This window comes from Oncorhynchus gorbuscha, linkage group LG02, assembly GCF_021184085.1.
Source record: "Oncorhynchus gorbuscha isolate QuinsamMale2020 ecotype Even-year linkage group LG02, OgorEven_v1.0, whole genome shotgun sequence".
Classification (NCBI taxonomy): Eukaryota; Metazoa; Chordata; class Actinopteri; order Salmoniformes; family Salmonidae; genus Oncorhynchus; species Oncorhynchus gorbuscha.
Window position 1 is genome coordinate 82719310 of NC_060174.1, and position 10000 is coordinate 82729309.

At 42.6% G+C, this 10000-nt stretch overlaps 1 pseudogene; it reads left to right on the top strand.

The window, feature by feature from the left end:
- Positions 1–10000, top strand: part of LOC123990715 — a 69467-nt pseudogene that overhangs the window by 42846 nt on the left and 16621 nt on the right.

Genomic DNA, 10000 nt, shown 5'->3' on the forward strand with positions numbered 1-10000 from the left:
GAGAGCTCTTTGGTCTTGGCCATGGTGAAGAGTTTGGAATCTGATTGATTGATTTCTTTTGTGGATAGGTGTCTTTTATACTGGTAACAAGCTGAGATTAGGAGAACTCCCTTTAAGAGAGAGAGGGGGTCAAATACTTATTTCCCTCTTAAAATACAAATCGATTTATAACATTTTTGACATGCGTCTCTCACTGTTCAAAACACCTACCATTAAAATTATAGACTGATAATTTCTTTGTCAGTGGGCAAACCTACAAAATCAGCAGGGGATCAACAAATGTTTTTCCTCACTGTACCTGTCTACCCACCTGCCTGCCTCTCTACCTGCCGGTCTGCCTGCCTGCCTGCCTCTCTACCTGCCGGTCTACCCACCTGCCTGCCTCTCTACCTGCCGGTCTGCATGCCTGCCTGCCTCTCTACCTGCCGGTCTGCCTGCCTGCCTGCCTCTCTACCTGCCTACCTCCCTGCCGGTCTGCCTCTCTACCTGCCGGTCTGCCTGCCTGCCTCTCTACCTGCCTACCTCCCTGCTTCTCTACCTGCCTACCTCCCTGCCAGCCTGCTTGCCTGCCTTCTTGCCTTCCTACTTGACTGTCTGTTGAGGTGAGCAGGTTTATTGATTAGCTGGAAGGCTGAGGAGTAAGGCATGTCTCCAACACCTGTTGGTTCTCACACACACAGAGAGAGAGACACACACAGAAAGAGAGAGAGACACACAGAGATAGAAACAGAGCCAGAGCCAGTTGTCTGGATAGAAGCGATAGAGATCCTGTTCTGCCTGTTTTCCCTCCTCCTTGCTTATTCGTTTACCTCAAGTAAATCACTGGCAAACAGAGATGAGTACCGCAGAATTTTTATCATCAGCTAAAACCTGTGGCGACATGATTGTTCGCACTCTGATGACATCCCTTATAGACACAGGAATGTTTTCTTATTTCCAAAGTGGTTCACAATTGTTTTTTTGTCAGTTGGAAAAAAACCAGACTTGTTGGTGTATGGCAGGTGAATCACCATAGTAAACGGATAGTATCATTGTATATGTTTTGCCTGGTGATATGTTTTGTTGTATACTAAAACAAGCACTAAGATAGTATCATCATTTCTATCTATGGACTGTTGGAGACCCACATAAAGGCATACGGTAAACCAACTGACATTCCCTTCTTCATATTAACCTCTCTGATTGGCTGTCGTGTCCACAGATCCAATAAGGAGAGCTCGGTCCACTCCCAGAGATCTGTCCATCACCACAGCCCCACCTCCTCTGTCACCTCTGTGGGCTCTCTGTCCCGAGCCCAGTCCTCCACCCTCAATAGTCTGCTCAGTGCCTCTCACCCATCCCACACACCCCCCCACCCACAAGGGGATCCCTACGCCTCCATGGGCCCCCGAAGCCCCCAGGGCCCTGGATCACACCAGGGAGACCTGTACTGCCCTGGGGCCATTCACCCTCCACTTCAGAGGGGCCACGGCTTCCCACACGATCCATACGGCTCCACCTCCAGGATGCACCACCACCAGCAGCAGCACCACCAATTTCAACAACAGCAACAGCAGCAACAACAACAGCAGCAGCAACAACAACAGCAGCAGCAACAACAACTCCAGCACCAACAGTACCACTCCCAGTCATCCCAGGGCCACCCTCCCCAGCACTACCCTCACCCCCAGGGAGACCCCTTTACCATGTTGGCACGCGCCCAGCAGATGGTGGACATGCTGTCAGAAGAGAACAGGCTGCTCAAGCAGGAGATGGTGGTGTGCTCTGATAAGGTCAACAAGCTGCAGAAGGTAAAAAGTTGATTGTTTACACATTTAAAATACGAGGCAGGGTCACCAGGGTTGTGTAGGTTACTTTCTATATATAATCTGTTACAGTTAATTGTTACCTGTCCACAATTGTAATCAGTAACATAGCTTTTGGGTTATCCAAACTCTGTAACGTAATCTGAATACTTTCAGTTACTTTTAGATTATTTCCCCCTTAAAATGCACAGGTTAGTAGCTGGCACAGCCACAAAGTCATAAAATATGATTGAACAACATCTATTGCAGAATAAGTCAATGTTAGAGTTTACATAGCTGGCCATAAATGGATGTTGCATTTTACTTTCTGTGTTGGTTATGTAGGATTCTTCTAACCCATTGCTTTCTACTTCAGATAATAATACGATTAGGCTATATCAATTCATTTAATACCCCTTGATCTTCAAGAATAGGACTTGGAAATATAGATTAGCCAAATTGTTATACCTGAGCATAACCCCAAAACTAAGGACTAATTAGCCTAGGATTTTGTTGTTATGGAGGACTGATTGGAGCTCATAAATGCTGCTCTCAGAATGTCATGTTTTGAACACTACTGAAAAGTGCTATTTGGATGTGAAAAACTATACTAAACAAAAATATAAATGCAACATGTAAAGGGTTAGTCCTATGTTTCATGAGCTGAAATAAAAGATCCCAGTAATGTTCCAAATGCACAAAAATATTATTTCGGTCAAATTTTGTGCACACATGTTTACATCCCTGTTAGTGAGCATTTCTCCTTTGTCAAGATAATCCATCCACCTGACATGTGTGGAATACATACAGAAACCTAACCTAAAACCCCAAACAGCAAGCAATGCAGGTGTAGAAGCACGGTGGCTAGGAAAAACTCCCTAGAAAGGCCAAAACCTAGGAAGAAACCTAGAGAGGAACCAGGCTATGTGGGGTGGCCAGTCCTCTTCTGGCTGTGCCAGGTGGAGATTATAACAGAACATGGCCAAGATGTTCAAATGTTCAGAAATGACCAGCATGGTCATATAATAATAAGGCAGAACAGTTTAAACTGGAGTAGCAGCACGGCCAGGTGGACTGGGGACAGCAAGGAGTCATCATGTCAGGTAGTACTGAGGCATGGTCCTAGGGCTCAGGTCCTCCGAGAGAGAGAAAGAAAGAGAGAATTAGAGAGAGCACACTTAAATTCACACAGGACACCGAATAGGACAGGAGAAGTACTCCAGATATAACAAACTGACCCTAGCCCCCTGACACATAAACTACTGCGGCATAAATACTGGAGGCTGAGACAGGAGGGGTCAGGAGACACTGTGGCCCCACCTGAGGACACCCCCGGACAGGGCCAAACAGGAAGGATTTAACCCCACCCACTTTGCCAAAGCACAGCCCCCACACCACTAGAGGGATATCTTCAACCACCAACTTACCATCCTGAGACAAGGCTGAGTATAGCCCACAAAGTTCTCCGCCACGGCACAACCCAAGGGGGGGAGGGCGCGCCAACCCAGACAGGATAATCACATCAGTGACTCAACCCACTCAGGTGACGCACCCCTTCCAGGGACGGCATGAGAGAGCCCCTGTAAGCCAGTGACTCAGCCCCTGTAATAGGGTTAGAGGCAGAGAATCCCAGTGGAAAGAGGGGAACCGGCCAGGCAGAGAGCAAGGGCGGTTCGTTGCTCCAGAGCCTTTCCGTTCACCTTCCCAACCCAGACAGGATAATCACATCAGTGACTCAACCCACTCAGGTGACGCACCCCTTCCAGGGACGGCATGAGAGAGCCCCAGTAAGCCAGTGACTCAGCCCCTGTAATAGGGTTAGAGGCAGAGAATCCCAGTGGAAAGAGGGGAACCGGCCAGGCAGAGACAGCAAGGGCGGTTCGTTGCTCCAGAGCCTTTCCGTTCACCTTCCCAACCCAGACAGGATAATCACATCAGTGACTCAACCCACTCAGGTGACGCACCCCTTCCAGGGACGGCATGAGAGAGCCCCAGTAAGCCAGTGACTCAGCCCCTGTAATAGGGTTAGAGGCAGAGAATCCTAGTGGAAAGAGGGGAACCGGCCAGGCAGAGACAGCAAGGGCGGTTCGTTGCTCCAGAGCCTTTCCGTTCACCTTCCCAACCCAGACAGGATAATCACATCAGTGACTCAACCCACTCAGGTGACGCACCCCTTCCAGGGACGGCATGAGAGAGCCCCAGTAAGCCAGTGACTCAGCCCCTGTAATAGGGTTAGAGGCAGAGAATCCCAGTGGAAAGAGGGGAACCGGCCAGGCAGAGACAGCAAGGGCAGTTCGTTGCTCCAGAGCCTTTCCGTTCACCTTCCCACTCCTGGGCCAGACTACACTCAATCATATGACCCACTGAAGAGATGACTCTTCAGTAAAGACTTAAAGGTTGAGACCAAGTTTGTGTCTCTCACATGGGTAGGCAGAACGTTCCATAAAAATGGAGCTCTATAGGAGAAAGCCCTGCCTCCAGCTGTTTGTTTAGAAATTCTAGGGACAATTAGGAGGACTGCGTCTTGTGACCGTAGCGTACGTGTAGGTATGTACGGCAGGACCAAATCAGAGAGATAGGTAACTCGAGATGTCTCGAGTTTTGAGGGAGCATGCAATTGGCATACTGACTGCAGGAATGTCCACCAGAGCTGAATGTTAATTTCTCTACCATAAGCCACCTCCAATGTTTTAGAGAATTTGGCATTACGTCCAACCGGCCTCACAACTGCAGACCACGTGTAACCACGCCAGCCCAGAACCTCCACTTCCAGGTTCCCGCAGGTGAAGAACCTGGAAGTGGAGGTTCTGGGCTGGCGTGGTTCAAATCAAATCAAATCAATTTTGATTTGATTTGATTTGAACCACGCCAGCCCAGAACCTCCACTTCCAGGTTCTTCACCTGCGGGACCGTCTGTGACCAGCCACCCGGACAGCTAATGAAACTGACAATTTCTCTGTAATTAAATCCCTTTTGTGGGGGAAAACTAATTCTGATTGGCTGAGCCTGGCCCCCAGGTGGGTATGCCTTTGCCCTCCCAGGCCCACCCATGGCTGTGCCCCTGCCCAGTCATGTGAAATCCATAGGTTAGGGCATAATTTATTTATTTAAATTGACTGATTTCCTTATATGAACTGTGATGCATGTTGCGTTTATATTTTTGTTCAGTATAGATGGAAATTTTCCATGATGAAAATAATTCAACTCCAATTCAACATTGGGTAAAAATACACATATACATTTCCACAACAACCACAATCCGTAAGGCGCAAATAGGGCTACTGCGGTCATGAAATTTGGTCAGCCGGTTATCGTCTTGTAAATGCATGCCAGTCTCAGTAATTGACCACAGTAGTGTAAAGTGCTTAAGTAAAAATACTTGAAAGTATTACTAAAGTAATTTGGGGGGGTATCTGTACTTTACTTTACTATTTATATTTTTGACAACTTTTACTTTTACTTCACTACATTCCTAAGGATAATTATGTACTTTTTACTCCATACATTTTCCCTGTCACCCAAACGTTCTTGTTACAATTTGAATGCTTAGCACAACAGGAAAAAAGTCTAATTCACACACTTCTCAAAGGAACATAACTGGTCATCCCTACTGCCTCTGATCTGGAGGACTCACTGAACACACTCTTCCTTTGTAAATTATGCATGAGTGTTGGCGTGTGCCCCTGGCTATCCGTACATTTAAAAAAACAAGAAAATGGTGCCTTTTGGTTTGCTTCATATAAGGAGTTTGAAATTATTTATACTTTTACTTGTACTTTTACTAGGGTAGCCTAGTGGTTAGAGCGTTGGTCTTGTAACCGGAAGGTTGCAAGTTCAAACCCCCGAGCTGACAAGGTACAAATCTGTCGTTCTGCCCCTGAACAGTCAGTTAACCCACTGTTCCTAGGCCGTCATTGAAAATAAGAATTTGTTCTTAACTGACTTGCCTAGTTAAATAAAAAAATTAAAAAGTTAAAATACTTAAGTATATTTTAGCAATTATATTTAATATAGATATTTAAGTATATTTTAAACCACATACTTTTAGACTTTTACTGGGTGACTTTCACTTATACTTAAATAATTTTCAATTAAGTTATCTTTACTTTTACTCAAGTATGAAAATTGGGTACTTTTTCCACCACTGATTGATGGTTAATTAACAAACACGTTTAGCATCTCCAGGCCTTCGCATTCAAGCCACTGAAACACACCTTTGGAATATCTACATTGAAAAAAGTCTAATAAAACCATTTAATATACACCATCACATTCAATCCAGTATTTCTTTTAGGCAGGTCTAGAGAAACATTATGATATAAAGAAAATGTATTTCAGAAGAACAGAATGTGATTCGGCCTACTGCATGTTATCTGGGTATGCACCGTGCCATAGGCTGTAGGCAAGTTCATTTCGCAGACAAGATATGCTTATAAGTCCCGTGCCATTATTTTATATGATTTTATACGAAGAATATTATTTCACTTCGTTGAATAAAGTATATATTTTCCCATTCCGGAGTCAGTGCTCATATGAAGTAGATATGAGTGTAAAAGGGATATTTTGAAACAGGTCCAATACGCTATACGAGTTTGAGTTATTTGGCAACTTTAGTTGTGAATGATGCAAACCTTAGAATGTCTTAGAAATCAAAACATATACAGTTGAAGTCTGAAGTTTACATACACTTAGGTTGGAGTCATTAAAACTCCTTCTTCAACCACTCCGACAAATTTCTTGTTAATAAACTATAGTTTTGGCAAGTCGGTTAGGACATTTACTTTGTGCATGACACAAGTCATTTTTCCAACAATTGTTTACAGACAGATTAATTAATTGTATCACAATTCCAGTCGGTCAGAGGTTTACATACACTAAGTTGACTGTGCCTTTAAACTGCTTGGGAAATTCCAGAAAATGATGTCATGTCTTTAGAAGCTTCTAATAGGTTAATTGACATAATTTGAGTCAATTGGAGGTGTAGCTTTGGATGTATTTCAAGGCCTACCTTCAAACTCAGTGCCTCTTTGCTTGACATCATAGGAAAATCTAAAGAAATCAGCCAAGACCTCAGAAAAAAAATTGTAGACCCAAACAATTGTACGCCAGTATAAACACCATGGGACCACGCAGCTGTCACACCACTCAAGTAGGAGACGCGTTCTGTCTCCTAGAAATGAATGTACTTTTCGTGCGAAAAGGGCAAATCAATCCCAGAACAACAGCAAAGGACCTTGTGAAGATGCTGGAGGAAATCAGTACAAAAGTATATATATCCAAAGTAAAATGAGTCCTATATCGACGAACCTGAAAGGCCGCTCAGCAAGGAAGACGCCACTGCTCCAAAACCACCATGAAAAAACCAGACTACGGTTTGCAAATCCACATGGGGACAAAGGTCATACTTTTTGGAGAAATGTCCTCTGGTCTGATGAAACAAGAATAGAACTGTTTGGCCATAATTACCATCGTTATGTTTTGGAGGAAAAAGGGGGAGGCCTACAAGACGATGAACACCATCCCAACCATGAAGCAAGGGGTGGCAGCATCACGTTGTGGGTGTGCTTTGCTACTGGAGGGACTGGTGCACTTCACAAAATAGATGGCATCATGAGGGAGGACAATTATGTAGATATATTGAAGCAACATCTCGAGATCAGCCAGAAAGTTAAAGCTTGGTCGCAAATGGGTCTTCCAAGTGGACAATGACCTCAAGCATACTTCCAAAGTTGTGGCAAAATAGCTTAAGGACAACAAAGTTAAGGTATTGGAGTGGCCATCACAAAGCCCTAACCTCAATCCCATAGAACATTTGTGGGCAGAACTGAAAAAGCGTGTGCGAGCAAGGAGGCCTACAAACCTGACTCAGTTACACCACTGTCAAGAGGAATGGGCCAAAATTCACCCAACTTATTGTGGGAAGCTTGTGGAAGGCTACCTGAAACGTTTGACCCAAGTTAAACAATTTAAAGGCAATGCTACCAAATACTAATTGAATGTATGTAAACTTCTGACCCACTGGGAATGAAAGATGAAAGAAATAAAAGCTGAAATTAATCATTCTCTCTATTATTATTCTGACAACTCATATTCTTAAAATTAAGTGGTGATCCTAACTGACCTAAAACAGGGAATTTTTACTAGGATTAAATGTCAGGAATTGTGAAAAACTGAGTTTACATGTATTTGACTAAGGTGTATGTACACTTCTGACTTCAACTGTAACTGTAGGGCTGCAAGATGTGAGTATAGGCTATTGATGATTTTAAAAAGTTACAACAAAAGCTTATGGTCGGTTCCTTGCCTCTCAAGTGATCATATTTTCACCTATCAGACTTTTAGCAATTAAATATTGCCTTTACTAATACAGTACCAGTCAAAACTTTGAACTTTTTACACATTCCAGGGTTTTTCTTTATTTTATTTTTTACAAAGGGTGGATACTTTGAAGAATCTCAAATATACAATATATTTTCATTTGTTTAACACTTTCTTGGTTACTACATGATTTCATATGTGTTATTTAATAGTATTTATGTTAGTATTGATGTCTACACTATTATTCTACAATGTAGAAAATAGTACAAATAAAGAAAAACCATTGAATGAGTAGGACTGTCCAAACTTTTGACTGATACCGTATGTAAAATGAGTTTAAATTTAGAATGTCAGGAACATGTTATGTCAGGAATGTCAGGAACATATTTAGAATGTCAGGAACATGTTATGTCAGGAATGTCAGGAACATATTTAGAATGTCAGGAACATGTTATGTCAGGAATGTCAGGAACATATTTAGAATGTCAGGAACATGTTATGTCAGGAATGTCAGGAACATATTTAGAATGTCAGGAACATGTTATGTCAGGAATGTCAGGAACATATTTAGAATGTCAGGAACATGTTATGTCAGGAATGTCAGGAACATATTTAGAATGTCAGGAACATGTTATGTCAGGAATGTCAGGAACATATTTAGAATGTCAGGAACAGTTGCAGTGGGGAAAATACATGTCATCCATACAGTATGCACTCATTTTTCAATCATGCCGGGTAGGCTACTCCGGTTTTATAGCAGAGCTATAGACATATCTGTGTTTATAAGAACACGTGTTTCCCATCAATCATTAAAGCATGCAGCCTCTTAATGCGCTACAGGTAGTGTGATATTCTGCCCAGACTATTTATGCCATGAGCTCTCCAACCCTGTTCCTACAGCTACCCCATGCTTAATTTGGGCAACCAAGTGGAATCTGTTCGGGAACATCGATAGTAACATGTTTTCACAGCAAAACATATTTCATTAAACAGTTGACAGCCCCTCTCACTCAAGAAAGGAATGGAGGAGAGAGAGGAGGAGATGGAAACGCACAGTGGTGTGGGTGTTTGATGTGATTTTTCGATTGCATTTGCATTGATGTTAGAGGGACAATAGAGTACCAGGGCCCGGTTTCCCTATAGCGATGGAACTTGGGCAAATCGAGTGTTTTAACAACGGCTGAAGATGTAACATGCGTTTCCCAAACACCACACAGAGAGAGTGTTCGCTAAGTGCGTCGTTGAGGCATGTGTGGATACTGATAGGATCGAAAGAAAGAAAGCACTGCTCTCGGATCCGCGTTCTACCTTTCCAATCTTACCTTAACATTATAATTATTCGACAATACTGATGATGGCTCAGCTCCTATAGCTATATCACATATGGCTACAAATATTGAGGCAGCTTATTCTAATGTTTACCCTATAATAAGGCACTAAATCAAGATTTGGCACATCATAAAAAATAAATGGACATTAGCATAAATAGCACAAAAAAGCTCAATTAAATGAACATGACAACATGACATTTATTTCACTATTATTCAAATATATAGGTCTATGTAGCCTATACTGTATTTATCTTTTAATACAGTCATTTCGCTTTTCATTTGAAACGTCTTTATGTCCTTCACTTGTTATGCAAAGAAATAGGCAACTTTGTATGTGTAGTCACTGTCACATTTATCTCTTGAAGTTATCAGTCACAGAAAGACAGATAAACATCTTGATTTTGTGTTTAGCAGAGATCTTCTGTGTATAAAGTGACGCGGAAGGGCAAAAAGTACTTAACTGTTCTACGAGTGATCTGACGCAGTCGTTAAATAAAGAGCGTTTTCAATAGAAACTTAAGTAAGTATAGTTTTTTGAAATCGCTCGGATTTAATGATGCTCATACG